General features: G+C 45.3%; 1 long non-coding RNA gene across 1 annotated transcript; it reads right to left on the reverse strand.

Annotated features, from left to right (window-relative positions):
* Positions 1-3,070: 3,070 nt before the first annotated feature.
* LOC125517497 lies at positions 3,071-5,099 on the reverse strand. Its single transcript, XR_007287635.1, has 3 exons — positions 4,863-5,099; positions 4,532-4,782; positions 3,071-3,966 (listed from the first exon to the last, which is right to left on the reverse strand). It is a non-coding gene; the product is annotated as an uncharacterized LOC125517497 (long non-coding RNA).
* Between the last annotated feature and the right edge of the window lie 3,841 nt (positions 5,100-8,940).

The raw sequence follows: 8,940 nt of genomic DNA on the forward strand, positions 1-8,940 counted from the left end.
CAACTAGGCCGTGTCCGATCATCACGTGAGATGGACTAGTTAACATCGGTGAACATCTTCATGTTGATCGTATCTTCTATACGACTCATGCTCGACCTTTGGGTCTTCCGTGTTCCGAGGCCATGTCTGTACATGCTAGGCTCGTCAAGTCAACCTAAGTGTATTGCGTGTGTAAATCTGGCTTACACCCGTTGTATTCGAATGTTAGAATCTATCACACCCGATCATCACGTGGTGCTTCGAAACAACGAACCTTCGCAACGGTGCACAGTTAGGGGGAACACTTCCTTGAAATTATTACGAGGGATCATCTTATTTAAGCTACCATCGTTCTAAGCAAATAAGATGTAAAGCATGATAAACATCACATGCAATCAAATAGTGACATGATATGGCCAATATCATTTGCTCCTTTTGATCTCCATCTTCGGGGCTCCATGATCATCGTTGTCACCGGCATGACACCATGATCTCCATCATCATGATCTCCATCATCGTGTCTTCTTGAATTTGTCTCGTCATCTATTACTTCTACTACTATGGCTAACGCTTTAGCAATAAAGTAAAGTAATTACATGACGTTTATGTTGACACACAGGTCATAAATAAATTAAGACAACTCCTATGGCTCCTGCCGGTTGTCATACTCATCGACATGCAAGTCGTGATTCCTATTACAAGAACATGATCAATCTCATACATCACATATATCATTCGTCACATCCTTTTGGCCATATCACATCACACGGCACATGCTGCAAAAACAAGTTAGACGTCCTCTAATTGTTGTTGCAAGTTTTTACGTGGCTGCTATAGGTTTCTAGCAAGAATGTTTCTTACCTATGCCAAAACCACAACGTGATATGCCAATTTCTATTTACCCTTCATAAGGACCCTTTTCATCGAATCTGATCCGACTAAAGTGGGAGAGACAGACACCCGCTAGCCACCTTATGCAACTAGTGCATGTCAGTTGGTGGAACCAGTCTCACGTAAGCGTACGTGTAAGATCGGTCCGGGCTGCTTCATCCCACGATGCCGCCGAATCAAGATAATACTAGTAACAGCAAGCAAATTGACAATATCGACGCCCACAACTGCTTAGTGTTCTACTCGTGCATAGAAACTACGCATAGACCTAGCTCATGATGCCATTGTTGGGAAACGTGGCAGAATTTTAAAATTTTCTACGCATCAACAAGATCAATCTATGGAGTCATCTAGAAACGAGGGAGAGGGGAGTGCATCTACATACCCTTGTAGATCGCGAGTGGAAGCGTTCAAGAGAACGGGGTTGATGGAGTCGTACTCATCGTGATCCAAATCACCGATGTCCTAGCGCCGAACGGACGGCACCTCCGCATTCTACACATGTACGGTTGGGAAGACGTCTCCTCCAACTTGATCGAGCAAGGGGGGAGGAGAGGTTGATGGAGATCCGGCAGCACGACGGCATGGTGGTGGAAGCAAAGGTGATCTCGGCAGGGCTTCGCCAAGCTCAGGGAGAGGGAGAAGTGTCACGGGAGGGAGAGGGAGGCGCCGGGGGCTAGGGTGCGGCTGCCCTCCCTCCCCCCACTATATATAGGACCCCTAGGGGGGCGCCGGCCATAGGAGATGCAATCTCCAAGGGGGGCGGCGGCCAAGGGGGGTGGAGTGCCCCCCAAGCCAAGTGGGGCGCCCCCCCACCCCTAGGGTTTCCAACCCTAGGCGCAGGGGGAGGCCCATGGGTGGCGCACCAGCCCACTAGGGGCTGGTTTCTCTCCCACTTCAGCCCATGGGGCCCTCCGGGATAGGTGGCCCCACCCGGTGGACCCCGGGACCATTCCGGTGGTCCCAGTACAATACCGATTACCCCCGAAACTTTCCCGATGGCCGAAACTTGACTTCCTATATATAAATCTTCACCTCCGGACCATTCCGGAACTCCTCGTGACGTCTGGGATCTCATCCGGGACTCCGAACAACTTTCAGGTTACCGTATACTAATATCTCAACAACCCTAGCGTCACCGAACCTTAAGTGTGTAGACCCTACGGGTTCGGGAGACACGCAGACATGACCGAGACGACTCTCCGGTCAATAACCAACCGCGGGATCTGGATACCCATGTTGGCTCCCACATGCTCCTTAATGATCTCATCGGATGAACCACGATGTCGAGGATTCAATTAATCCCGTATACAATTCCTTTTGTCAATCGGTACGTTACTTGCCCGAGACTCGATCGTCGGTATCCCAATACCTCGTTCAATCTCGTGCCTGGCAAGCCACTTTACTCGTACCGTAATGCATGATCCCGTGATCAACCACTTGGTCACATTGAGCTCATTATGATGATGCATTACCGAGTGGGCCCAAGAGATACCTCTCCGTCATACGGAGTGACAAATCCCAGTCTCGATTTGTGCCAACCCAACAGACACTTTCGGAGATACCTGTAGTGCACCTTTATAGTCACCTAGTTACGTTGTGACGTTTGGTACACCCAAAGCACTCCTATGGTATCCGGGAGTTGCACAACCTCATGGTCTAAGGAAATGATACTTGACATTTGGAAAAGCTCTAGTAAACGAACTACACGATCTTTAAGCTATGCTTAGGATTGGGTCTTGTCCATCACATCATTCTCCTAATGATGTGATCCCGTTACCAATGACATCCAATGTCCATAGTCAGGTAACCATGACTATCTTTTAATCAACGAGCTAGTCAACTAGAGGCTCACTAGGGACATGTTGTGGTCTATGTATTCACACATGTATTACGATTTCCGGATAACACAATTATAGCATGAACAATAGACAATTATCATGAACAAGGGAATATAATAATAACCATTTTATTATTGTCTCTAGGGCATATTTCCAACAGACACCTCCCGAAAAGGTGCTCTTTGGCCTTCCAGAGGCCGACGGGGTCATATATTTGTGAATTATGAGTTAGGTCATATATTTTTCGATTTTGTTATGAAAAACATTGTAACGACCCGAATCTGATAAGACTCGATGTCTCTGTGCTCACTGTGCTAGTCCCTGGATCGACTCTCTAGCACACACAGTACATATGAATATCAAATAATAAGTGCATCATTTACTATAACGTATGATCCAGAATTTATAAAATATTACAAACTGAGTAGCACATAGCTAACTTATTCAATAATAACAGCGGAAAGGTAGCATAATCAACGATGAGTCCATCAATGCCCACTGGAGAACATGTTGAGTGAAGACTCGCGACCCTACTGTATCTCACTGATCATCTGAAAATCCTGCAACATGATAAGTTGCAGCCACAAAGGGTCAATACATTGAATGTATTGGAAAATCACACAATATGATATAGCAAACCTACATCCACAAAGCAATGTATGACAAACAAGACACACAAGTTAGTTTGGAGAACAATGTCTTCACCTACCTCCACTACCTGAACTCACAACCGACTCTAATTTACTCGCCCAAGATAACCCAAAGATTCTAAATAAACATGACAAGAACTTCAGAAGTATGTCTCAAGTGCGCTCTGTCAGTGGCGCATTCTCTAGGAACAATAGAGCGCTCTGCCAAGGACGCATTCACCTGATTTATCTCCCAAAAACTATACCTCGCCTCAAGTGCGCTCTGTCAATGGCGCATTCTCTAGGGACAATAGAGCGCTCTGCCAACAACGCATTCACCTGGTTAATAATCCCGAACCTACGGCTATAAACACTCACCACTTTCATGGATCACTGGGCACATGCCCACGTCTACCATAGCAAGTTGATCACACCATCACATGCCACAATCGACAACAAAACATGGTAACACGGGATACACATACCAGGCCAAACATATATCATAGCATAAAACCACACATGCATAGTAGAATATAGGATGAGCAAAATCAAAAGTGCAAACTTGCCTTGAACGGTGCTGAAGTACTCTAACGATTAATTCCGATCTGCTTCACACTCCGGACAATCTATACGATTAACGGAGGCAACGATAAATAAACTATGCTCACATAACACTAAAATAAAGTAAACAGCAATGAATTCAAATAAAAACTTAAATAACAAAAAATATCAGTAGGTATATATTATCTACATGCTAGTAGGATCACAATGCAAAAAGAATCAACTAATTTGGATCAACGATTTAAAAGATATGGCCTCCGGAAGTCAACTTTAAATTTGAATAGTTCAAAAAAATGTGAAACTTTGGTTCTTCAATATTCTCCTGGTCACTACGAGTACACAGGAAAAAGAATCGATGAATTTGGAGTTACGGATCTCAAGATAAACCTAAATGAAAATTTGATATGGAATCTGCAAAGAACAATTATGCCATAAAAGCGTTCTGGGAAGAACTGCTACGGCACTGTGGATGTGCCACATGGCGGATGCTGATTGGCTGGAGGTTGTTTGCTGCAGTGGCTAAAGAGCAGACGGCCACTAAACAGCACATAACTATTCGAGAGAGAGAAAAATAGAACATGATTTAATCTGGACCATTAGAGAGAGATCGGGCGGCTAAGGGTAGCTCACCGGAGAGGAACAGAGTAGGCCGGCCGGAATTGAACGAGACGGCGGCGGCGCGGCTCGGATTTGAAGCTGGCGTCGCTGGAGAGGCCTCCCGAGCTCGGGGAGAGCAGGACGAGGCGTGGAGGGACACGTCGAACTCGAAGATGTCCACTGGGCGACCGGAGCTTCTGCTAGCGTCCACGAGGACCGGCTGGAGCGGAGACGTCGGAGTGGAGCTTCGGGTCGAGCTCGATGTGCTCGGTTTGGATGCGTCCCTGAGGAAAACTGGGAGTCAGGGAGATAGATTATAGCATGGCGAAAATAACAAAGAAGACAAGAGGTTCTGGGAACCTACAGACGCGACAGAATCGACAGCGACAGGAGCTTCGGGCGAAGAACTCCGGCGAGATCGGGGCGCCGTTCTAGGGTACGGGAGACGGCTATTTTGCCGAAAAATAGGACGAGACGGAGATATGAGTATTTATGGAGTAGTTTTGATGCTGTAGAGGCAAGAGATCGATCGAATCGATCCAATTTGGATCGGCTACGGTGTCCCTGACGAACACGCCTGGAGGAACGGGATGACAGGGTGGGACCCGGAGTCAGTGGCAGAGAGCAGGTGGAAGAGAGAGAAAAAACAAGAAGGGGTGCGATGCTGGGCTGCAGCGTTGCTGCTCCAAAATGGGCCGGCCTGCTTGCTGCGCTACGCTGCGGGCGGGGAATATAAGTTTGGCTGCGCACTGTTCAGCCTATGAACAGTAAGATCTGACATATGTTAATAGTGGACAGAAGTATATTGCTAGGATATAAAATATCAAATGAATTACTAAAATAGTAGAAACATGCAGTAAAATATTATATATATATATATATATATATTGGAAAACAGTGAACATTTTTACGACACAGTGCATTTTTGAAAAATTATATTTTATGCAATGCAAGCACATAAAGAGCAACATAATAACCACTATAAAACAATTTTGAGTTTCTATAAAGAAAAAATAATTTAGGTAGACACCAGAATATATTCTTAGCATTTTCCAAATATAATTAATAGGGGAGAAGTCATATTATCTCCACTCCAAATATTTTTGCCTTGAGTTGGAAAACACTTTGAATAAACAATAATAATAATAATTCAAATATGCATAGAAATCATGATGACAAAGAATGATCCTATTAACATTCCAAATCTGAAAATTTGGGATGTTACAAACATCATATATAATTATGTTGATCGGGTAGATTTAAATGTGCAGTTGTTTCATCGCTGCGAGGTTTGGTGTTCGACGACCTCGCCGTGCGTTTGACGAGCTCTGTCCCTTCGTTCGTGGGTGAGCAGAAATGACATGTCCTCCTCCCCCATTAATTATTTGCTCTGTTCCGGTGTTCGTGCCGATGAAACTTGATAGCTAGCTATATATATATATATATTTGTTGTGTGTCCAGTAGCTCTGAAAGTCAAGATGAGTGATCGTGCGTGGATGTATACCGGTCACACTAGTCAGAACAAATGGAGCGCCGAATGGTTCACAAAAACCAAGGGGTTTGTGCAAGCCGCATTTGCAAATGGCCAGAGGAAAACCTGGTGCCCCTGTTTCTAGTGCGGAAATTGAGAAAAGAGGACACAGGCTGAAATAGGAAACACCTACGGAAGGGTGGTTTTACGCCCGATTATACGGTGTGGACATATCATGGTGAGTGTGCCCAACGTGACCGAGCTGAGGTGGATTGTCGTCGCACCGACGAGCATGGTACCGGGATGGAAAACATGGTGCAAGACTATGATGATGCTCGGGATCCGGACGAGGAGATGGAGGAAACTGCAAAGGCCTTCAATGAAATGTTGGAGTCTTCAAAACGTCCGCTCCACGAGCACACTGAGCTTTGTCAGTTGAATTCCATCTCACAAGTAATGGCTCTGAAGGCTCAGTTCAACTTGGGCAGAGAATGCTACGATGCAATGATGATAGTATTTGGACGCTTTCTACCCAAAGGCCATGTAATGCCTACAAACCTGTACCAGTCGGACAAAATCCTCCGTGCACTGAAGATGCCCTATGAGAAGATGTGTGAGAAAGGATGTGCCTTATTTAGGCTTGACTATGCGGACTTGAACTATTGTCCCATTTGCAAGTCTTCCAGGTATGTTGTGGTAGGCAAAGGTGTGGGTGAGAAGACACAGACCAAAATCCCCGTTAGTGTTCTTCGGTATATGCCAATCGTATCAAGAATTCAACGTCTTTTCATGGTCGAAGAGACGGCCAGACAGATGACATGGCACAAAACAGGCAAAAGAACCGAACTAGATGCAGATGGGAATCTGATGGTGGTACACACATCGGATGGTGTTGCATGGAAAAAGTTTGATGAATTACATGCTGACAAAGTGGCAGATCCGAGGCATCCTCGAGTCGGCATCAGCACGGATGGGTTCAGTGTGTTTGGTATGACGGTAGCCCAATACAGTTGTTGGCCCGTATTTGTCTTTCCACTCAATCTCCCCCCCCGGACAGATTATGCAAAGAAAGAACATTTTCCTGATGTTGATAATTCCAGGGCCCAGCTATCCGGGGGAAAAATATGAATGTGTACATGCAGCTTCTTAAGGACGAATTGCAAGAAGCCTGGGATAATGGGTTCAAGACATACGACGCCTATAGCAAACGGAACTTCATAATGCATGTCTGGTACATGTACTCGACGCATGACTTGCCAGCGTATGCGCTATTCGTTGGCTGGTGTGTGCATGGAAGGTTCTCGTGCCCCACATGCAAGGGAGCTCTTGATTTTCGTTGGCTTCAGGCCGCTCGCAAGTTTTCTTGCTTCGACATGCATAGACAGTTCCTGAATCCTCGCCATAAGTTCAGGAAAGACAAGAAGAACTTCATCAGAGGTAGAGTTGTCAAAAACTCTGCACCACATGTGTTGACAGGCCAACAGACCTTGGATCAGTGAAATTCTCTCGAGCCAGATCCAGAGCGCCCAGGGTACTTCAAGGGGTATAATTCTAAGCACGCCTGGACTCACAAGACATGCTTATGGGATCTGCCTTACTTCAAAGACCTCCTTTGCCCACAGAACATCGACGTGATGCACACTGAGAAGAATATCGCCGAGGCACTTTTTGGTACATTGTTCGACATAGATGGGAAGTCAAAGGATAATACTAAGGCTAGAGTCGATCTGGAGGCGCTATGTGATAGGCCGTTACAAAACATGAAAGAACCGAAAGGAAAGCAGAACTAGACGAAGCCAAAGACATGGTTCAATCTTGGAAGGCCAGCTATGAGGGAAATTATCTTGTGGGTGAAAATGCAGTTGATGTTCCCCGATGGGTATGAAGTGAATCTAAAGAGGGAGCGATTTTTGAAAAATTGAAGATATTTGGTCTCAAGAGTCATGATTGGCACATATGGATTGAGCGGGTAATGCCGGTGATGTTGCGTGGCTTCATCCCTGAGGATGAATGGCAGAACTCAGCTATTTCTTCTGTGTTCTTTGTGCGAAAGAACTATCGCTTGGCGTGCTAGAAGAAATGGAAGAGTTGGCGCCGGAGTTGATTTGCAAGTTAGAGAAGATCTTTCCACCGGGCTTCCTAAATCTAATGCAGCATTTGATTTTGCATCTCCCGACCGAGGCAAGATTGGGGGGGCGTGCAAAATCATTGGTGCTACCCAACTGAGAGGATGCAGAAGACGCTTCGAAAAAAATGTAAAAATAAACATTGAATTGAAGCATCGATGGCTGAGGCATTCATCACTAAGGAGGCGGCAAACTTCATGACAGCACACAACGAAGCCAAAAATCGTCATTTGAATAATCCGAAGCCTCGGTACAATGCTGATGACCCTAAAAAGGGCGGATCCAACCTCAGCCTATTCAAAGGGAATCTCGCACCAGCCAGTGTTTCAAATCCAGTATCTTTGGATAACGAAGAATGGCAGACCATTTCGTTGTACATCTTCAACAACCTGATAGAAGTGCGACCGTACATCGAGTAAGTTCTCGGTACATTGTTTCGCAACTTCTATTTCCTTTGAACTGCTCTTATTCCTGGATATTTCATACAGTCGATACGTCGCCATATTCTCGTATGGAGAGGTGATCCAAAAGGATTCCGTCGAAGAGTATGAGCTTCTCGCAAAGCAAGGAGGCGGCTATCCCGGTTTCATCTCTTGGTTCAAACAAATGGTAATTTCTATTAGACAATTTCATTTTATTCGCTAATTTGTGCGTAATGCAACAATCCTTTCGTATTAAAATTGTAGGCTAATTCAGAGTCTATGGACGCCGAATTGAGACAATTCGCTAATGGTTTTGACTATAAGGTTCGTTCATTTGACAAATACGACACCAACGGGTATCGCTTTCATACCTATGGCAAAGAGCTATCTATGGCCGACCGAAAGTCTACAAATTGTTGTGTA

The sequence above is a fragment of the Triticum urartu genome, chromosome 6 (assembly GCF_003073215.2).
Source record: "Triticum urartu cultivar G1812 chromosome 6, Tu2.1, whole genome shotgun sequence".
Classification (NCBI taxonomy): domain Eukaryota; kingdom Viridiplantae; phylum Streptophyta; class Magnoliopsida; order Poales; family Poaceae; genus Triticum; species Triticum urartu.